Below are 23911 nucleotides of genomic sequence, written 5' to 3'. Positions count from 1 at the left end.
GACGCGCTCTGAATCGAGCTCAAGCGGCTGCAGTGACGGCGGCGACATGGACGGCGGCAGGAGTTATCGTCTCCGATGGCCGTGGTGGTTAGAGGATGCGGACGAGCGCGGGGAGAGAGGGGAAAGGGGCAGGTGCTCACTGGGAGTCGCAGGAGCTGGTCGTCGGGCTCGGGGGCGACTTGACGGCGATGGATCGACGACGAAGAACGATGTCAACCGGGGTTGAAGACGGAGGCGAAGACGACATTTGGAGTCACGTGAGTCAACAGAGAGGCGTCGGCGACGATGGCGGAGCTCCTGGGCATGTCGGAGAGGCGAGGGGTGGCTCTAGGCACGGTGGCAGAGAACGGCGGCGGCGATCGCTCTCGGGTGAGCTCGGGGAAGAGGCTAGAGGGCGAAGGGGAGAGCAGCGAGTGAGGGGAGAGGCAGAGGGGGCTGCGGGGCGTCTCCAGACGTGGGATCAGGGAGAAGGACGGGCCTCCGGTGCGAAGCAGGAGGTGGCCGTAGCTGCGCGTGCGTCGACATACACCTGCTCCTACTAGCAGGAGGAAGACGACGCGGTGATGGTAGGTGGGCTGGACCAGGTATGTGGGCCGCCAGGTGGGTGCGGGTAAGAGGCCCGGTGGCATTTCATTTTTCTTTTGTTTCTATTTTTCTATTCTGTTTTTCTGTTTTGTTTTGTTTTGCCACTGTTTAAACTCAAAACAAATTCAAATCAGTGCCAAAACTTTTTGTAAATACCTATGTGGCTTATATGGACTTTTCCAAGTGCACACAAATACTTCTGATACATTTGAAAATATATTCTATATATTAGGAATATAAATTCAAATTCAAATACAATATGATTTAATTTTAGTGCCCAAAATATTCCTTAAAAATGTTCAATATTTTTGGTTTGGATCCAAAGCCTTGCCAAAATTAGCAAACATTGATGAAGTGTACTTTGGTTCATTGAAAGCATTTTTTTACTAGACCTAATTGAATTTCAAAGTGGTAGGGTTTGATCAATCCCCATTTCAAATTCAAATATAATTTAAACATGATGCAACAAGATGCAAAACACCAGGCAGTACCAGAAGCTAGGGATGTGACAACTCACCCCCACTAAACAAGAATCTCGTCCCGAGATTCAAGACATGAGGTAGGTAGGAAGAGGGGACACAAAGATAACACGATCTCATGATCCAAACTGTCCTTCTCGAAGATGTTGATTTATTCCTTCAAATTGATCTTGACGTCCTTGCTTTTGAGATCTTCATCCAACTATGATGACGGAACAGAGGAAACTCGACAGAATTCGATCTTCACAAAGATCAAGCGATACACGATCAACTCATGGAATGAGGCGAAAGAACGTCTCTTCAGCCGAGACACAAGTCCCACATCAAGAGGGTGATGGAGAAGCAGATGACGAAGGTTCAATTTGGTAGGCAACAATCCCACGCTTGAATGGTAGGTGGATGCATTTCAAAGTAACGAGGAGCTAAATTTCCATGATTCCATAACGGGGCACCTAGAGTAGGTGGCTCATTGAATTATTCCCTTAAGTGTCAAAAAGAATTACTTTTGATCCATAGACCATTGGAACTCTTCATACCAGCCCGAGGAAATTCACAATTGATCGTTTGGCGGAGTAAGTAGGGATGGCATACCCAGACTAGAATGGATGATGTGGACTACCTTGTTGAAGACAATGCAAGGGATGATTTTGCTTGCGCGTGCTCTCAAGAACTTGAGCATTTCCATATTCATCAAGGTTCTACCAACATCCGTGCCGAGGATCCTGGAAACACATCTTACTACCATGATGAATAGTGATGGTCAATGCAGATACAAAGGAGGACAACACTTTCTCAGATTTCACCTTAGCGATGCCAAGGAAACGAAATTTGGATGTTCGACCGAGAGAAATTTAGCACTTCGCTTCTAATGTTCTCCTTGATGTGCTAGCGTAACCCATTTATAGATATGGTTTGGTATCTAGAACATCAAGTAAAAGGTCGGACTTCGGGAGCAGAAGAATCCATAAGGAATAACTACTAGAGTAAATCCTACGAAATCCTTATGGGGAGGTGGCCAACTTCCTCAATCAAGATACTACAATGATAGGTCTTCCGGCTGGGTGTGTTGGCCACGACATCCACCTTACCGGTTTAGAAAGACCAACATTATAATTCATGGGAAAAGGTCCAACCATCATATCTGCCTGAGATTCAGATCTGGTTGGTGTTAGGATATTCCAGACTCATCAAGTCTAGAGAGAAAAATGAAAGTTTGCAACACAAGTCGACGAGATGACGTTGCAGGATTCTCGGGAAATAGACTACGGTGGTAAGCTCCAAAACATGAGCCAGTTCTACTACAAACATGTGAACACGCTGTTCCAGACAAGCATGACCAAGTAGTAGTCTTACAATGAAACACTATCAAGTTCAGGTGGGAACCATCATTGCGGATAACAAAGTCCTTGATTAAGCCCGGGTTAGCTCTTAAAAAGGAACTTCTTATCCTTGAACTAATCAATCAGTGGCTTGGAGTGCTAGGAACACCTATGGAGTGGAGTTAATTAATCTACCATACCATAGAGTACTTCGCACGAATGCATGACTGACTTGGGATGATTCCAAAGGAAACAAAACAAACCTTTCTCAAATTCATGGCGGCAACTTACACCTAATGCACGTGAACTTGGAGAAGGTCACTTCTTTCGTCCAAGCATAAGCTTCATGAACGGAACACGAAGGCATTGCTTACAAAGTTTTCAACACCAGGTTGATGTTCAACATGAATCATGGGGGAGACAAAATGCTACTGATGGGCTCAACAGCAACTCATCGGAATTTCCATATCACTGGACTTCCACCATCATGTGAACACGGTGATAGCATTGGTCAGACCAAAGGATGTAATGGTGTATGCTCGAGGAATCAACCTCGAGTAAGACAACATTATGAACATCGTTAGTTCTGATTTGATTTGAGGATAGCCCACACTCAAAACAAAGTTTGGACAAGACAATAGATCCAACAACTGATCATGAGGACCAATCGATGAAGATATCATCTTTCTTCAACACACACACACAAAAGATATCCCTTGACACAAACTAATTCAGACAAGCTTTTATCTTCCAACTCTCCAAGTTGTCGTTTAGCTTAACCAACTAGCTTAGGGGTATCCAACACAGATTCTTGGAGAAAGGGTGGTTATAAGAAACCAACTTGATCACGAACTCAACATAGCGGTCAGGTGACAACCTGGTAACACTTCCAAGAAGACATTCGAAAAATCACGAACCACCGAAATGTTATTAAGCTCGGGAGCAATCTTGCTTTTGAGGCAAGATGATATGATTAAATAAGAAAGGGATTGAATAATCCTATCTCATTGATCGAAGAGTGCACCAGAAATAAGGACTAGGTAGCACGATCAATCTTAGGTTTATGATTTAATAACCAACACGCTAAGAATGAATTATTGTCCATCAACTACCAAGCAACGGGGTTTCTAGGAGTATTGATTCCACACATCACAGTTCACTTGTCGGCATTCCGGTTACAACAACACGGGACCGAAGAATGAATAATGATGGCGAGAGGTATCACTGCATCAAGAATTCATAAGAGGTGGTGCAATTCTCATGACACTCTTGACGTTAAGATGGTAACACTCCAAGGTAGAACAGAACAAAAGCTGGAATTGCAATTTGATCTGCAGAGTACAACTACTTTGACCCAATCCTGGATATGGATGAGGTACTGGAGTTTGTTTCTCCTAGTCAATCTGAATAGGATGGCTTGACGGGCCACAAGAATAATAGACATCAATGAACACGAATGCACAACTAGTCCTGACTATCAATTGATAGATGAGGGTCAGAAAACAACGGAGGAGGAACAACTTGAATGAACATATATCTTTCTGAGTTGTGGATGCATAGATTAATATGTCGAACCAAGTTCAACAGGTTTCTTCCAGATAACCCATGCAGGAAGGTAGAACTGGCAAAATCACAATTATGAATGGAGAACTCCTCAAGAGTACTCTGATTGTGATATTTTGGTTCGAAGAACTTCTGCCTTAATGGTTCATGGTATTTGGAAGAAAGAAATACCACAGACCTCGAGGACTGTCGCAAGGTTACTAATATCCTAAGGAACGAGCAAACACCATCATCAGAAGGTAAGTAGGGTGAATCTCGGGTTCAAGAACCCAAAAATAGAATACCTACTACTAAATGGCATCACGGGATGCTTTCGAGAATGGTGGCCAGAATCATCACACTAGGAACATTAAGCATTGCTAGATTACTGGGTGGTTCTCTAGGACACCTAGGGTCATAATAATAGCTTCAACATATATATCGAGGCAATGGAGTACCTCAGCACACTAGTTGGTGTGATTAATCTGGCCCAAATAGACATCAGGAACATGGAGGAATGATTGCAAGTGCATCAGACTATCTAGAAACCTGGGATGACTCGAACAGCATAACGGCTATAAATGCTCAAAAAGATTGGGACATTCTGCAAAAATGGTGGCATAACCACTCAGAGTCACAATATCAAGGTTTCGAGATCAACTGTCAACATACTGAAGTAGTAGAAACTGAACTGAGGCTTGGAACCAACAATACTATAAGAGTCTATGGATTAGCAACACATGAACCTGATAGAAAGAATAGAAAGCCTAGTTTCCTTAACCCCGTAAGAAAGACAGGATGACTCGGATCAGAAGGGCATGAGGTAAAGGAATAAAAAGAGCCTTACGTTCCCTTCCACAATCAATTCCCGTATATACTAAAGCATTTCTAGACACGACTTCGACCAGTTTGGCTTGGTAATCCTACAGGCAGTCAGGCTTTGATACCAAAGCTGTCAGAACCCCGATTCCGATTCACATCGATCTAGCTGGTAACACCTCATATCACTTTGCGGCCTCACGCACGGTATTACCACGGGTGTCGCCTTACCATGGCCCGGGACCGTTTGCGCCTTTTGGCTCACGCATATGATAGTGTCGCTAGCATCCATATGACAGAGAACCTGGGCCGACATGGCTAGTCGTGAACCCAAAGCGGCACCAACCTATGGGGACAAGCATACATGAATCACATCGAGCATGTCGGTCAGCAGCGTGTGAATCCGGGCTGTAGCACTGGGCTAACAGAACTCCGGGAACCCGGGCTGTAGCAGGCTAGGCAGGACTCCGGATGTCACCGCGTGACATTTCCCCGAAGGGGCAGACACAAGAACGAAGTGAAACACATGCCGGCCAGTCAAGTGTCCTGAGCAGTAGTGCTGGGCTAGCAGGACTCCGGTGAACCGGGCTGTAGCGGACTACTATGGCTCATGGAAGCACTAGACTACATTTCCCCATAAGAGAGGCTGCCAAGGATAAACAACTAGATTGTCGGATCCCACACATACCAAGCATTTCAATCATACACACAATATGCTCGATATGTGTAAATACAACATGGCATCACAACATAACTCTACGACTCAAGTATTCATTCATTAGGCTCCGAGGAGCGAGATATTACAAACATGGGTCTCATGACCCAACAATCATAGCATACAAATCAAAGCACATGCAGAAGCTTAACATGTCTGAGTACAGACATCTACAAATGAAAAAGGCTAAGAAGCCTGACTATCTACCAGATCCTGCCGAGGGCACAAGATCGTAGCTGAGGTATCAAGCTAAACGTCAAACTCCACGCGGAACTACTAGCGAGACTGAATTGTCTCTGCAAAACATAAATTAAGCAAACGTGAGTACAAAAGTACTCAGCAAGACTTACATCAGAACTAGCTACATATGCATCGGCATCAACAAAGGGATGGTGGGGTTTAACTGCAGCGAGCCAGCTTTGACTCAGTGGCTAACCTGAACTACGACTACAAGCAACTCTTTTGAGGTGGCGCACGCGAGTCCACATATTCACCATATCAATACACCACTATGGATCCGCTCCCGTCTACCTACAAGAACGCCATCCATAGCACTCACGCTTATCTTGCGCATTTTAGAGTATCCACTTCCACTTGTCTATGAACTGTTATAGGCAACCCAGAAGTCCTTTACCACGGACGTGTCTATTCGAATAGTTTTATACCTTGCAGGGGTGTACTTTGTCACACATGTTTCCACCACTTAGCGTCTGCACACGACATGTGCTCGGCAGACTTCAAGCGAAAGCCGACGTGGGTGTAGACCACGACCTGACTAACTGCACAAGTCCCTAGTCCAGGTTTATCACGTATTCGGGTTCCATCCGCAAGGAAATCCGGCTGGGGTGTCCTCAACGGCCCCAAACGATGTGTACAGGGTCCCGAGACGCGAAACGGGCACCCAGCATACCCGGCCACGGTGTATCTACCGCATCATAGCCCACCCCTAGAGTCAGCGCTATGCACGGCCGCCAACACATAACCTATAAACACCAAAAACTAGTTGCAACTCCTGGACAGAGGACGAGAGGGGTCAGTAAGTCGAGCGGGGTCATATTTCAGGGCCCAATGTGTGCTAGTAGCTGTTTCATGGATCACAAACACAGAACTCAGTTCCTAAGGACGGCTTCAATGAAACAACCCACCATGTACTCCTACATGGCCTCTCATCGATACCTTTACCAAATCATGTTCACACACTTAGCTCTCAACAGTAGGACATGTTCACACACCTCCGATTCATCCCCGATGAATCAGACCTGACACAACTCTATGCAATAGCAGGCATGACAAACAAGCATGAATGAGTAGGCACATCAGGGCTCAAACAACTCCTACTCATGCTAGTGGGTTTCATCTATTTACTGTGGCAATGACAAGTCATGCAGAGGATAAGGGGTTCGACTACCGCAGCAAGTAATAGATGAATCGTTATTGTCCTAATGTAGTAAAAGAGAGCAGGAGCGAGAGAGTGGTATTGTATCGGAATGAGCAAGGGGTTTTTGATTGCCTGGCACTTCTGAAGATGATATAGCTCTTCATCGGTGTCATCGATCACATCGTCGAAACCACGTCTACTGAGAGGGGACAAACACCGGCAAATGAGAGGGAACACAATCAATGTGATGCACATTACGATGCATGATCATGACATATCAATATGCTGTGATTTGAGTAATGTAACTAAAACCAGATTAAATGAAGTTGGTTTGAACCAAAGATTCAAATTCAACTCCATATGTGATTATTTAAATGCCACTTATTTGATTTGACCTGCTCAGCAGGCATAAGTTGTTCAAACATGCATGATAATGCCATAATCAGATTCTTTGGATTTTTCTGATCATTTTTCATATATAAATTATTTGATTTGGAGCTACGGTTGATTTTCTATGATTTTTAGAAGTTTAGGATATTTTCTGAAATAAATAAATCATTTCTGATTTATTTAAAATCCAGAAAACAAATTACTGTGTCAACATGACATCAGGGTGACATCAGCAGGTCAACACACCAGGTCCAGGTCAAACTTGACCCGTGGGACCCGCACGTCAGTGTAGTAGGGCAGGGATAGAGGCTGACTGGTGGGTCCGGGTCAACGATCACGTGGCATGGTCAAACTAACATGTGGGGCCGACTATATTAATCTAAACTTAACAGGGAATAAAACCTGGGGTTAATTAAGACATGGGGCCCATAGTCAGTGAGAGAGGGGGTTCGTTAGTGGCATCATTAGCCACTAATGACGGCGCCACGTCGGCACGACCAGAGTTAAACCGCCGGCGACCTTCCCGCGCGGCGGAGTCCACACGGAATGGTGCTACAGGACGCGGCTGAGCGAGAGAAGGGCACATGGAGGAGGCCCTCGCTTGCGCGCATCCAGTGGAGTAGGTGGGAGGTCGCGGGGTGGTCAGAGCTCGCCGGAAGTGGGCTCGCGGCGGCGCCGGAGTTCGGGTGAGTGCGGGGTTGGCGCTGTGGTGCACGGGAGGGCGAGTTAGCATGTGAGTTAGGCTCATGGTGGCTTCCTGAGCGCGGTGACGCGCTCCGAATCGAGCTCAAGTGGCTGCAGTGACGTCGATGACATGGCCGGCGGCAGGAGTTATCGGCTCCGATGGCCGTGGTGGTTAGAGGACGCGGACGAGCACGGGGAGAGAGGGGAAAGGGGCAGGTGCTCACTGGGAGTCGCAGGAGCTGGTCGTCGGGCTCAGGGGCGACTTGATGGCGATGGATCGATGACGAAGAATGGCGTCAACCGGGGTTGAAGACGGAGGCGAAGACGGCGTTCGGCGGTGTTTGGAGTCACGTGAGTCAACAGAGAGGCGTCAGCGACGGTGGCGGAGCTCCTGGGCATGTCAGAGAGGCGACGGGTGGCTTTGGGCACGGTGGTGGAGAACGGTGGCGGCGGTCGCTCTCGGGTGAGCTCGGGGAAGAGGCTAGAGGGCGAAGGTGAGAGCAGAGAGTGAGGGGAGAGGCAGAGGGGGCTGCGGGGCATCTCTAGACGCGGGATCAGGGAGAAGGACGTGCCTCCAGCGCGAAGCAGGAGGTGGCCGTAGCTGCGCGTGCGTCAACACGCACCTGCTCCTACTGGCAGGAGGAAGACGACGCAGTGAGGGTAGGTGGGCTGGACCAGGTAGGTGGGCCGCCAGGTGGGTGCGGGTAAGTGGCCCGGTGGCCTTTCATTTTTCTTTTGTTTCTGTTTTTCTATTCTGTTTTTCTGTTTTGTTTTGTTTTGCCACTGTTTAAACTCAAACCAAATTCAAATTAGTGCCAAAACTTTCTGTAAATACCTATGTGGCATATATGGACTTTTCCAAGTGCACACAAATATTTCTGATACATTTGAAAATATATTCTATATATTAGGAATATAAATTCAAATTCAAATACAATATGATTTAATTTCAGTGCCCAAAATATTCCTTAAAAATGTTCAATATTTTTGGTTTGGATCCAAAGCCTTGCCAAAATTAGCAAACATTCATGAAGGGTACTTTGGTTCATTGAAAGCATTTTTTTACTAGACCTAATTGAATTTCAAAGTGCTAGGGTTTGATCAATCCCCATTTCAAATTCAAATATAATTTAAACATGATGCAACAAGATGCAAAACACCAGGCAGTACCAGAAGCTAGGGATGTGACAGTTCCTCACCATGTTCCTGATCAACCTCAAGACCTGCAGAATGGAAATCCAGGAGGTGTTACTGAAAATCATAGCATTTCTATATTTCCAGAGGCACCAAAGGACAACTGAGCTAAGAGTGTTTAAAACTGAGCACTTTTTGGTAGCAATCCAGAATCTGGCGACAGATTCGAAGGATGAGCCAATCTGACTAGAGAAATATTCCTCAATGTGGGCCAAGAGATGTTTAGCAACTATACATTCAAAAAATAGGTGAGAACAAGACTCTTATTCCAAGCAGTAAACACAATCAAGGGGTTTGATGATGTGTCTCTTCCTAAGGTTATCCCTTGTCGTCAATTTGTTTTTAGAGAGAAGCCAGAGAAATACATGAATTTTAGGGGGAACTCTCAATTTCCAGACAACAGGGATAAACACGGGTTGAACCCCTCTAAAGTTGATAACATGATAGATGGAGCTGGAGGAATACTTCCCCTTATTGTCCAGCTGCCAAATCAGGGCATCCGGCTCGGCAGTAAAGGTAATGCTCTTGGCAATTTCCTCCAATTGGAACCATTGTTCCATGAGACTATCACTAAAGTTCCATCTAAAAGAGAGTTTTAGGCATCGACCGTCCCAAACTTCATTGACACTTTTGCTAAGCTCATTGCGGACAAAGTAAATAGGCCAAAATTGGACTGCTAGGGGGGATGTGCCAAACCAAGTATCTTCCCAGAACCTGGTTCTGCTACCATCCCCTATGTTCCATTTGTAGCCAAATTTCACAGCATGCATAATAGATTTTAATCCTTTCCAGAAGCTAGAGGTCTTAGGGTTGGAGGAAGGGACAAAAATATTAGGTTTATTTCCTAGGTATTTATGGGCAATAAGAAGCTTCCAGGGTTTCAGGTCTTCCTCATAGAATCTTTTAATCCAAGACCCTAGAAGGCAGATGTTAATTTCTTGGAGGTTAGGTATGCCTAGGCCTCCAAAATATTTTTTCATAGAGACTAGGGCCCAATTAGCAAGGTGTAGCTTCCTATTTCCCTCAAAATCATTCCACAAGAAATGAGACATCTGAGAATTGATGAGGTTCACTGCCCATTTAGGGAACTTGAAGAAGGAGAGGAGATACAGTGGAATGCTAGCCAAACAAGCTTGTATGAGGATCAATCTACCTCTGTAAGAGAGAAGTTTTCCCCTCCACCCAGCAATCCTTTTAATGATTTTATCCAGAAGGGTTGGATATCCTCTCTCCTCAGTTTATCATAGTGGAGAGGGATACCTAGGTACTTAATGGGGAAGTTACCTTTATTACAGAAGAGAATAGAGAGGAAGTGACCTAACTCCTGATCATCCATGTTGATAGGGATGAGTTCACTTTTGGAGTAGTTGATTCTCATGCCTGAAACTTGTTCAAACCAGGTTAGAATAGTTTTCAGATTGCTAGCATGTGTGGAGTCATTGTCTAAGAAAAGGATGGTATCATCTGCATATTGAAGGCAGATGATGCTACCAGGGCAGACCTCAGGACAGAGCCCTGCAATCAGACTATGATCAGCAGCTTTGCTCAGCATTTTAGTAAGAACGTCCACTACTAAATTAAACAAAAGCGGGGATATGGGGTCACCTTGCCTAAGGCCTTTACCAGCAAGGAAAAAATCACTTTCATAGTTATTTAACTTGACCCCAACAGACCCCCCATGAGTAAGTTGCTGGATCCAACTCTCCTCTATGAAAGGCTTGGAAAAGATCAAAGAGATCATTTTTCACCAAGTCCCAAAAATGCTGGTAAAACAAGAAGGAAATCCCATCAGGACCAGGAGCCCCATCGGGATAAGAGCTAAAAATGGCTTCCTTCACCTCTGTCTCTGAAAAAGAGGCTTCTAGCAGCTCATTTTCAGCAGGAGAGACTTTTTCAGAAGCAGAGAAAAAATTGTTTTGTAGAGAGAACCCATTGAGGAGAAGCTTGTCCAACATCGTTTGAGATGGTTTGGGCATATTCAGCGCAGGCCTCCAGAAGCTCCAGTGCATAGCGGACGGCTAAAGCGTGCGGAGAATGTCAAGAGAGGGCGGGGTCGACCGATTTTGACATGGGAGGAGTCCGTTAAGAGAGACCTGAAGGATTGGAGTATCGACAAAGAGCTAGCTATGGACAGGGGTGCGTGGAAGCTTGCTATCCATGTGCCAGAGCCATGAGTTGGTTGCGAGATCTTATGGGTTTCACCTCTAGCCTACCCCAACTTGCTTGGGACTAAAGGCTTTGTTGTTGTTGTTGTTGTAGAGAGAACCCAGAAGGGTTTTCTTTGTTAAACAGGTCTTTGTAGAAGTCACTAGCCACTTTCAGCATCTCATCTATCTCAGTAATAGGGCCATTAGGGCCATCAAGGGAGTGAATGAAGGTTTTCCTCCTCCTCTGGTTAGCTACTGCATGGAAGTAAGCAGTATTTCTATCACCCTCCTTAATGTTCCTATCTCTTGACCTTTGTTTGGCTTTGATTTCTTCTTGAAGCCAAATTTTCTTGAGCTCTCCATGGACAAAGTTTAATCTATTACTCTCAGCCTTAGAGAGGTCAGTGGTTTCTGCCTTAATATCTAGAGAATCAAACTCAAGGAGGAGAAGCATTTTGTATCTTCTAAGATTAGCTTCCTCATTGGAGTTCCACCCTTTGGTAGTTCTTCTAAATCTTCTGATTTTGATCTGCCAATTTTCTAGGGGGCAGCTGCTCCCAGTAGACTCATTCCAGATTTTCCTGACTAGCTCAGTAAAATCTTCTCTAAGCAACCACCACTTTTCAAATTTAAAACTATTGCTCTTTGGAGTTTGGTTAAGACCAGAGTCCCAGAGCAAAGGAGTGTGGTCACTACCACATCTGGGCAGAGCTCTACAACTATAAAGGGGAAAGAAACTATCTAATTCTGTGTCACAGAAAATTCTGTCAATGGTGGACATAATCCTGGAGCAGCACTTCCAACATATCTAGCAGAACTGTGGGTTTTCCTTCTGACAGGGCAATTCTCAACTTTATGGGTAACCATTTTGCAGATAAAACAACTCTTGGGCTTGACACATTTATCCAAATGATGCCCTGGTTCCCCACAGTTGTAGCAGATCACCTCAGAGTATGCCATAAGGCTAGAAGCAGGGGCAGGATCAGTTTTCTGGATGTCCTATCTCTTCTTTTGCTGATTATTGCCTTGAGATTTCCCACTGATCTGAGAGTCAGAACCACCAACAGATTGATCTTGGGCAATTACAGGAGCCTGCCCAGATTGTGCCCCCATTTTGGGCGTAGGTGGGCCGTACCACTGCCCAACCGGCGCTCCCCCCATTGTGATAGGGGAAATTCATCGGAGTTCCTGGTTCCTTCTCATCCTCCAGCCAGATGTTGTCTCTCAAGAAGCAGAAATAACCACCATACAACTCAGTTGAAGCAGATTGCAAGCCTAATTTTAATCATCTGCAGGTTTGGGGGAGAGGTAAGGTAGGGGATCCACCTACTCCGGCTCCGGTGGTGTGCTGGTGGGCAGGAGTCCAGTCAAGCATTCCCATCTCACAGCACAGCGTGGATCTCCTGAATTCACTTCTCCTTTCGCCCATCGGACGAACGCAATCGGCGGCTCCCTGGGGTGGGGCATCCTGTGCTTCTCTGAGAAATCTCCTTTGAAGTAGATCCGCATGGCTAGATTCAGGAGCTCCCAATCCACATGATCCTTGCACATCCGAGCATACCTGCACGAGTGAGAGAACGGATTCGGTCCCTCCCCGGCTTCCTCCCTCACAGCTTCCTCCTCTGCTTCCCTCCATTCGCGCGTGCACTGGGTCCAGGAGAGAGCGTCGTCGTGGATCCGCATCGCCCGCTCCCTCCATCTCCTCCCTCGAGTCTCCCATAGCACCGCCGGCACGACAGAGTCAAGCGGCTCGAGCATCCACGGGAAGGCTTTGTAGACATGTGAGAGATGCATCTTGTACATCTACCTGTCTTCCAGCCATTCCCCCGTGGATATGGCCGGCGACTCCATGGGGCGTGCGAGCGGACTTGCTGAGGGGGGCAGGCGCGCCCGGAGTCAGGAGGCGGGGGGTGGCGGCGAGATCTATTTGCCAATTACTCCCACCTTTTTGGTTTATAGGGCTCAATTCAAAAATCTCACCAACCAAGGTAGATGATGAATGGTGGAATACTTTTAGTAGTTGGCAAAAGCACCTAATTAATGCAATTGTTTTCCTCAAAAAATTATGTTTATCAATGCATAAATTGCAATGCATGCATGCATAAAGTACATGCATTGGTCAATTTTCTCTTAATACTTGCATGCAATGATTTAATGCACCTTGGAATCTGAACATGTGATGGAAAACAACCAAATTGAGCGTTATAAAATGGAAAAACTAAAATTTTGAGATAAGCCCTATAAACCGAAAAGGAGGGAGTATGTGAACTAAAGAGTCAACATATAAAACAATTTAAATATATATAATATAGTTAGAAGGGAAACATAAGTTGGACCTGGCGTTCCTATTCTTATATAGAAAAATAGAACAGACCTCTATGTTTTCTTCAAAAAAATACATAAATTGGGCTGCCAAAAATAAAACCTCGGATGGGAGGTCCATAGGCCGGTCGATACATGACGGCCATAAGAAAATACAAACAAGCCTATGGACCTCCCATCCGAGGTCGTGGGCTGCGCATGTTAAAAATGAAAGCCTAGACGGGGCAGCCCAAAACCACGTCCAACACTTGCCAAAACTTTGTCCCTCGTTTTCTCTGTGTTTCGCACACTCGACATTGTGTGGGCATTTTGATTGTGCATCATATGAAGATGTGCTATGCATGAATGTTGATCAGCATGATGTTAACTGGCTGGTAGTTCCATTTTTGACCATGAATAAAACTTCCAACATGATGTTAACCCTGTTTGAAAAGGCCATGTTAATATAAATGCTGTGCCTCTGAAAGTTGCAGTTTCTTATCTGAAATTGAACTTGCAGTTTCTTATCTGAAACTGAAACTTGCAGTTTCTTCTCTGAGAATCACATTGTCTGCACTTTTATACTCCTATGAAACTACATTTTTTAAGTGATAAAAATAGATCTCTAGAATTCACAAAATACTTTATATGCTCAATACTGCAAATCTAAAATTCAAAAGACATTCATATCTGAAAGTACTCTCAAAATACACAACACAAAACACAATTCACAACCTGCAAATACTGACAACCCTAAGCTCCTCCTGACAATTCACAACATGCCCGACTATTGGGCTGGGGGGGAAGCCCCCTCCTATTCCTCGGCGGCAGACAACTGCCCCATGAGACGATGTGAACGGCGAGGGAGACGATGGTGGGGAAGCGTCGTTGGGCCAACTGCTTTTCTCCTCTTACAGTTGGGTTCGGTCGACGAAGACTCCACCGGCTCGCTCTGGCAGGACACCCTCACAAACGGTACCCTGTAGATGCTCGATCCTTCAATCTCTGGTGGATGCTCCATCTAGGATCAATACTCCCACCACTACTCCCTCACGATCAGATTCGGTGAATCTGTTTGCTCCATGGCCCAGAGGAGCAGCTCTATGTACTCCGGCGCGACTCCCTCCGGGAGTATCGCCGCCTTTTCGCTTTGTTGCAGATATTTGGCCATGGATGTCGCCGTCGCCACTAGTTGGTCCTTGTTGTCAAACCAAGACTGTATCTCCAACATCCTAGCTAGCTTCACAGGGTCGCCATATGCGATCCTCATGTATCGGTTGTACTCCTCCATTGATCTACTTCTTGACAGCACCTTCACTCGCCGGCGGTGGTTTTTGAATGGAAGAGGAGAGGAGCAGCGCTGGTTTTGGATTAGAACGGGAGAGGAGCGACGCTGGTTTTGGACTGGAACAGGAGAGGAGGGGCGGTGGTTTTGAAATGGAAGAGGAGAGGAGCGGCGCTGCATTTAGATTGGAAGAGGAGAGGAGCGGCGGTGGTTTAAGAGGAGAAGAGCGGAAGATCGGCGCTGGTCTTGTAAGTATTTTTTTGTTGTTTCGCGTATTTTGGGTCAATGTTTGACCATGTACTATATTTGACAAGCAAAATGTGAATGCATGTCACCAAAAATTGTATCATCTGGTTCGTATCTGAATGTACTTTCAAATTATACTCCCTCCATTTTTGTATACAAGGCCACAAACTCATATTACATGTACCAAGGTAAAAATCAATGCTATGTTTAAGTCAATGTTGCAAGCTAGCTTGTCACCTTGATTGTCGTGTTAATTAATGTGGTTTTTCTCTCCCAAGCACAACAGGCCAACCCTCTTACTCCTCATTGGTTGATTAATGTTGGGAATGCAAGCTAACCTTCTCACTCCCGCATGCACACAAGGGATATTAATGTCCTCGGGTGCTAGTACGAGGCAAACACCATCAATTTTGCCTCGATTAATGTTAGTGGACTTGTATAGTTGCAAATTGTAATTTTGATAGTGGCCTTGTATACAACGTATAACATATATTTTATGTGCGAAAATCATGGTCAATTATGACCCAGAATAAAAGGGAGCCTAGTTAATGTGGGGTCGCTTTCTTAATTGAAGGGTAAATTGATTTTGATTTTGATCCAGTCAGAGTGCGTCGGCCCTCTCGTCCAATCCTAAATCGCTGCCGCACGCTCCTCTCCCTCTTCTCCATTGCAAAACCACCTCCTCTCCTCTCCATCAACTCCATTCCAAAACCACCATCTCACCTCTCCCTCTTCTCTATTGCAAGACCATCGTCTCTCCTCCGTTTTCTAGACGCTTTGCTCCATGGCGCGGGCGCAATCCATGGATACAAAATTAGTATACTGTATACTATTTAAAAGTCGAGGGCGGGGCTTTTCCTGTGCGGTAGGCGGCGGGGCAGTTCCGCCTAGTCGGTTCGACAGAGATGCGAGAAGACGAGGGAGTAGGCTGCTGCAAATGTAGGGCTGTGTGATTTGACAGCGAGTTACTGCTGGACAGGTGGGGCCCGTGGTTTGACTTGCCATTATCATTTTAACTGCGGCGCTACGACCGGCGTGAGTCTCCCAGATTTCTGACCACCTCCATACAGGTGCCTCTCCCAATGCTCCACCATGTAGTAGAGGCTGGGTCTTGCATGAGAGCCCACTTCTCCACTTAAGCCTTGCCTCTCTTTCCTCCACATATGCAAAAATGCCATGTAAAGCACACTATTGTACTTACTTTTACTTGCTCCTACAGGTGCTTAAGCTTGCCACATAGGCATAAAGTCTGATGTGGCAAGTTAATCAAGAAGAGAGAGACTAGTTTGGTGACCCAAGGAAGAAACGGTGTTAAGCGCGTGACCTAGGTGAAAAGACAATTTTCAGTTTATAGCTAATTAAATGAAGCAAACTTAGCAACACCATTTCATTGGAAGAGCTCACTCCTTGGCAAAATGCAATAAATACACGCGCTTAGCACCGTTTCTTCCTTGAGTACGAAGAAAGAGATAGAGAGGAGTAAAAAATACACTTATAGCCAACCTTGTTGTAGTATGAGTGACTAAGTGATGACTATGTATGACATGCCAACATCAGATAGCCTAACGCACCATGTTAAATCTCCAAGGGCGCGACCGCGTGAGTGACGCGACGGTCATGGTAGGCGCGACCATGATACGGGCTGCTGGCAGCCCTTGGATCTGAGATCAAACGGTCGCATGCTAAGTTGCTGAAAATTTGCAGAATAACCCTCCAGGATAGGATATTCACCCATAGGTCTAGAATCACGCCATGCAACCGTTCGATCTCTGGTCCAAGGGCTCTCGGAAGCCCGTATCATGGGAGAATGGAAAGCCACTACCCTGCCGTTCGCATGCTGGCAGTTCGCTCCTACTCGTCCCCGCACGTCCTTCAATACTACGGCGGTTCGCTCCTAGTCGTCCCGTCCATTCACATTACGGCAGTTCCACTAATCCTAACCCTCCTCCCAAATCCATGGCGTCCCAAATCTCCACGATCGGCGGTGAGTACAAGGTTAGAACCATCACCGGCGATGAGTTGGACGTCATCTACACCCGTTCTTCCGCGACGGTGAAAGGATGCCTTTCTCGCTTCAGCCGCAAGTTCGAAAACTTAGATGATGAGTGGGTCGCTGGGCTAGATGTTGAGTACACCACAGTCCTGGGACGAGAGAAGGATCTAAAGGACGAAGAGAGGAAGAAGCCCACCGTGATCCAGGTTTACGTACATAACGTTTGCTTGGTCTACCACATATGCCATGCCGACGTTGAGTGCCAGGATTTTAAGAACTTCCTCAAGGACAAAACAGCGAAATTCGTTACTGTAGACTTTGGTAACGACAAAGAAGTCCTGCGTTGGATAGGCCTCGTTGTAGGCAACACCTTTGACCTCCAGAAGAATCGGCTGGTGTCCTCTCATCAGCCTTCAATGCTGACCCTGGCAGGAGCCATGGTTCATCCTTCGTACGGTAAACTAGAGAAACCTCATTACACGTTTCATCGTCATGCATGGCAGCGGAATGTACTAGATATAGACCACATCCACTACGCTTCAATGGATGGCTACCTTTGCTTCAATATCTACAAGGGTTGGATGAAGAGCAACAGCCAAGTGTGCGGTTCAAGCAAAGAAGTATCGGCCAAGAGGAAGAGGGACAAGGACGAAGTCGAGGACGTGGACGAGGACTCCGAGTAAGGTGGCAGTGTCGTTGCTCATGGTGGTTCAAATGCAGTGTCTACCGGAATAGTTGCAAAGTTTAATTTCAGGTGTGCTTAATTTAATTTGAGGGGTGTGTTGTGCTGAGCCCCCAGCAGAACTATGTTATGTTTCTTCTCGTTACTTTAACTCTTTAGTACATACATACTAGTATTTCTTACATTTCATCTTTTAGTTGATATAGTACTACCACTCGTTTCTTCACATTATATACGTACAATATATATGGCCAACATCATATAGCCAGCAGTTTAGTTGTCAAACAATTTCAGGGTGCTTAGTTTTGTCAAAGAATTCCAGGATGCTTAGAGGGTGCTTGGATCCAAGGGACTTATTTTAGTCTGACTAAAAATAGTCTCTTTAAGAGGCTAAAGTTCCAAGCACCCCTGACTAAAGAGGGGCTAAAACTAGTCTTGAGACTAATTTTTTTTAGTCAGGGGCACCCCTACTAAAATGTGGATTAGTCCTCTCTCTACTCATTTAACTCCTCTCCTTTAACAGAGGCGAGTTCTGGATTGGAGGGTTTGGAGGATAATAAATGCTCACTAACTTGATTTTAGCCTTTTTACTATTTGGATCCAAGCATGGGTGAGGCTAACATGTTTTAGTCCCACTACTTTTAGTCATGGGACTAAAACGTATCCATGCACCCTCTTAGTTTTATTTGAGGGGTGGGTTGTGCTGGACACCATTATTGTGACTAGCCTTTTTAATAGTACTATATGCATAATTTGGCAACGAGCACTCTCTATATGTACCACCTTTTTTTTAATTTCAAGTTTTGCTCCATGGTGAAATCCATCGATACTACTGTTGTACAAAAGTATACATTTTTTAAAAGGCTAGAGGGTGGGGCAGTCTAGCTTGGTCAGTTTCACGAGAGGCTAGGGCCTTTATGATTTGACGGCTCATTACTGCTGGAAGGCGGGGCCTTGTGATTTTACCGCTCATATAAATGCGCCGATGACCTGATCGAGGAGGAGCAAAGAACCGTGCGGTATACTCAAGTTTTCCACTAGAGTAGTACTGCGATGGAGGAGCACGAAACACGGCAGGCCAGTGCCATATGGCGATAAAAAATGATCTAATTTGCTAGTAATCTCATTGTTAGCATTGTTCTATTCATTCCCTCAAAAAAACATTGTTCTATTCATGCCTCGCAGAGAACGTGCCACGTGCAGCGAAACACCCGAAGCAAAAGATGAAACACAGGAGCAAAAGAAGAAGGAAGATTATCACCCCAAATGATCTAATTCGCCGCGGAGTTGTAACTGCTTCTTCATCGCCTCCACGACCTCCATCTCCTTGCACGTCTCCTCCGCCATCTTCATCATTGTGTCCATGACACGGCATTTCTCGACGCGAGCCTTCGTCATCTATTCCACGACCATATTACGTACCTTGACAGCAGCCGGGTGCTCGATGCGGAGCTTCGCCAACTCTTCCTTCTGTTCCATGGCGAGGGCCTGCAGCATCTTCATCGAGGAAATACTATTCTCATGCAGCTTCTTCCAGCCGGCGTTCTTCTCCTTCAACAGGTCGATCTCGTGGCAGAGCTTCACATTGTCCTCCCGAAGTCGCAGGATTTCGCCGGTCGCCTTCTTCTCTGAGGCAATGCTCTTCTTTAGCAGCATCACCAAGCCGGCGGTCAAATCTCCCTGCTGATTGAGCTCAGCGGGCATGTCCTTGAGGCTCTCCTTCAGCAACTCCATCAATCCTTGGATGAACTCCTTCTGCTTATTGAGCTGATCGGGCATGCCATCGAGGGATAACGACTCCAGCTCCGCCGGCTCGACATGTTCACCTCCGCAGCTAGGGCGCTCCTGGGAGCCATCGCCTGCCCGTGAGAGATCTTCGAGGTCTCTGCGTAGCGGCGAGCCCTCTTTTTTTTCCGCAGCCTTGGTTGCCGCTTCCTTGTTACGAGTAGTTCTCGACCTAGAGCTCTACTCACCGGCCATGGCAACGACGGACGAAGAAGAAGCACTTATGAGGAGGAAAGGTAGAGTGATTTTTGGTTAGGTAGTTCCCCTTTTTATAAACTAATTACTAGCACTAGTACTAATACCTGCATAGTGGGAACACGTTCAGGTTTGGTATGTACTACTAGTAGGTGTGAGCAGGCTTTCGAATGTGATGGGAACAAGGTAAAGATTAATTGATGGTTTTGGTTTGGAGGCCCGAAACGGCTCCCGATGAGTTTAGCAGAACATAAATTTCAAGTACTAGACTGCTCAAATGCGTAAATATTATGTTACTGTCAAAAATTGGCACAAAATACGAAGGAGACCAATGGTAGTACTACTAGCAACCCACAATTTAACTACTCGCATGCACGCACTGGAGTAATAATGTCTTTCTTCTGCCCTCACGTCCACTCAATTTGCATGCGCTGTATTAATTGACCATCAATGAATTGAACGACTTTACACGCGTCAAATTATCACATGGGTTGGATCTTGGTACAAAATTGCGTCCGCCTGTGTACCCGCGTGTGCGTGCGAGGAATGAGTGTGTGCATGGCGCGCGTGCACATATTCGCTTCGTGCATGTACCGCCAGTATGGCTCAGGGAGGACGAGTACATTCTTCTGGAACTAGCAGCACATCACTGTGATCAATCCACGCAAGGAGGTCTCGACAACGCCTACACATGTGCCACGTGGCGTCATGAACTGTAAGAGAGACACTGTATAGCGTGCCATTGGTATTCTAATTTACATGTTTTGCACATACTCAAAGTACTAGTAAGGTACACGTGCATTGCACACATCAGATTTTGCAACCAAATTATGAATAAATACCACACTATAGCATGTAAGCTCTGCGTCATATATGCCTCATGTAGCCCTTCGTTTAATTCTTATAGTTCATCTCATTCAAAATCAATTAGTTTTTATAAAAAAGCAAAGAACGCGGGAATAGGAAAAACATGGGATTATAGTGGAATGTCGTCTTGAATCCTACAGGATTGTACGAGTGTTTGATTGTGCATAGAAAAAATGCACAATTCTTTCAAAGAGGTTTGAGTGGATGGGATGTTTCCTATGAAATCTAGTGCAAATGAATCATATGGAGAAATTCCTATGGTTTACAATCCTATGAATCAAACAACCAAGATAGGAAAAATTCCTAATGATTAGAATCCTCCAAAATTCCTTTGAGAATCCTTTGAATCAAAGAAGCCCTTAATCTATTTTATGATTCATGGAATTGTGCATTGTAAAGCATAAAGTGAAAACAAATAATGGCAATTCAACTAGAAAAAAGTTTGGGCAGTTATGATACGGAAGATTCTAGAACAAAAGAGAACCACTATTGTTCTGAGGTTTATGCATTATGCTTAAGTTCAACCATGGAGTCTGCTAGATTGTACATGTGGCAAAATCCAGTGGGGGGCTAGAAGATGGTGCGAGGGGCCGAGTGGAGGGAGACTATGAAGGAATGCACAAGTGCGAGATCGATATTTAGAGAGAGGGGGCGAACACATGCGCTGATGCGCAGTGGCGGAGCCATGAAAAATAAATGAGCTAGGAGGCCAAGCATTGCTAATCCTTTACGAGGAGGGTCAATTCATGAACTTAAACCATTTCTAGCAACAATGGTTTAATGATCACATTCATATTAGCCTTGATATATAGTGATGTTAGGGGGGAGGGGGCAGGGCCCTTACTGCCCCCTGTCTTCGCCATTGTGCACGCGTCTGAGAGATGAAGCGGAAGGCATGGATGATGAGAGGGGGACGTTGGATACATAATTAATGTGGGTGTATTAGCTATATATGTTAATCCTATATAGAGAGGCATAGATTGATCGATGTGGACGTGGGAAAGAGGGTGAGACCTCACTGGATATATCAATTGATCGGTTTGTGTGAAAAACTATGAAAGACCTAGCTATATATACACATACATAGAGGAACATCGATCGTTGCGCATGCACGCGTGAGAGATAAAGAATGCCCGATATGATGGAGAGGGGGATGTGTGTTGGTGTGTGCCTTCATGGGAGACCGACCTGAAGAAAAAGATTTCATGCGTGCGATGGATAATGCAGACTGGTAGTGTGTGTGCATGCATGCACGAGAGAAAGTTAGTGGTACAATTATAAAGAGAATACTACTGTGTGGGTGTAAAAGAATAGCTGAATAGGTGAGGTCACAATCAATGTAAAGTTGAATTCAAATATTTGAATAAGAGATCCTGATGTTTGAAACCCATGCATGCATGAATATAATGGGGATCTGCGTGGTGTGGTTTGGAAACGAGCATGTTGTAATGTATACACATTGAACAAGGTCAGACTAATTTGAATTTGAGATACCGATGGCAGACATCATTTGGCCACGTCGCATCCGTGCATGGACACACTATTCTAATTGGAGATGATGGGCAGCTTTTGCATCACATATCTATATCTATACCCCTATATATATATTATATTTTATATTTTTTTATATTGTGTGCGGGTAACATTAACTTTGAAAGACGGTCGTTGGATGAGGCGAATCCGATGGTCCAAAGATGGCAAATTTGAGCACTACTGGCCGTTGGATATCATCTAGATTCCACCCGATTTCGCCACATGTATAATCTAGAAGACTCCATGGTTGAACTTAAGCATAATGCACAAACATCAAAACACAAGCACTTCTTATTTCTTCTAGAATCTTCCATATCAGAATTGCCCAAATGTTTTTCTACATGATTTGCCATTATTTGTTTTTACTTTATGTCTTACGACACACAATTCCATGAATCTTAAAATAGATTAGCTTTCTTATAAAAACTAGATGATTTTGAATGAAATGAACTATAAGAACTAAACGAACATCTACATCATGCATATATGACTCAAAGCTTGCATGCTATAATGTGGTATTTATTCATAATTTGGTTGCCAAATCTCATGCGTGCAATGCACGTGTACCTTACTCTAGTCTAAATGGTATTTGTGTGTGTGTTGAGGTGCAAATTGTTTTTTTTGGGTACACGTTAAGCTTGTTCCTCCGAAATTTCAAGCCGCGCCTTGTTATGCCAAAAATTCAAGCTAGCGTCTCTGTCTATCGTGCTGCGAAACTCCCGCGTCTTCAACCCGCGCCTTGTTAGCCTGAAATATTTAAGATATATCTTTGTCTCGTTGTGCTCCGACAACTCCCTCCATCTCAACCCGCGCCTTGCTATTCCGAAATTACAACGCGCGCGAAAACTCCCACCTCCTGTGAAATCCCGACACGTGAAATGTCCGTGGTACCCCTGAACCGAAAGAACTGCCTCAAATCGGTGGGGGTACTTTCATAACTTACCCCACATTTCGGACAAGCGCGTCTCTAAGCCATGGTTCCCCACTGACATCCCATCCACCCACCCATTCATACATCGAGGCCGCGAAAACTCGCGATGAAACCCCACACCCTGCTCCGTCCGCCACCGAGCCGGAGCCTCTTCCCCGACGGCATCGTCCACAGAAACACCTCGATGTCTCTCATCCACCGTACCAGATGAGGATCCGTCGTCGATCTCATCGTCTCGCCGGTTCAGCCACCCCGTCCTCCACCTCTAAGGAGCTGCCCCGATGTTCCCCTCGTCTTTTGAGCCACCTCCATTCCCACACCGCCGTCTTCACCTGCACCACCGGAAGAGCATCATCATCACCATTTCCTCGGATGAAGCTGCGGCCTAATCGGCGCCACCAAAGAGGTTGTACACTAATCGCCGCATTTTCTTCTTGATTCGATCTCACGGTGCTGCCGATGCTCGGTCACGAGCCGACACGGCGCGGTTCCATCCACGGCGGCGTCGCCGGCCACTTCCTCCATGGCGTCACTCCCTCGGTGGCGACGTCCGCATCAGTAGTACCTGCTGCTGCTTTAGCTCTCGCTCGCGCTGCTGCTCTACTCTTGCTCTGGGTCCCCTGCCTGGTCTGCTCTTGCTATTGCTCTTGCTCGCGTTGCTGCTCTCGCACTTTCTCTTGCTTGCGATCCTGCTTTGATTTAGCTACACTTCACTCCAATGCCGCCTGGGTGAAGGAAGAACCAGCCGCAGCGGGGAGGGGGGCTCGCCGGAGAGGTGTCCCACTATCTATCTTAGGGTTCAGGATGGGGCGGTGGTCGCCGACGGTGGCGGGGCGGTGGT

This window comes from Triticum dicoccoides, chromosome 3A (assembly GCF_002162155.2).
Source record: "Triticum dicoccoides isolate Atlit2015 ecotype Zavitan chromosome 3A, WEW_v2.0, whole genome shotgun sequence".
Classification (NCBI taxonomy): domain Eukaryota; kingdom Viridiplantae; phylum Streptophyta; class Magnoliopsida; order Poales; family Poaceae; genus Triticum; species Triticum dicoccoides.
This window is presented reverse-complemented; position numbering follows the sequence as displayed.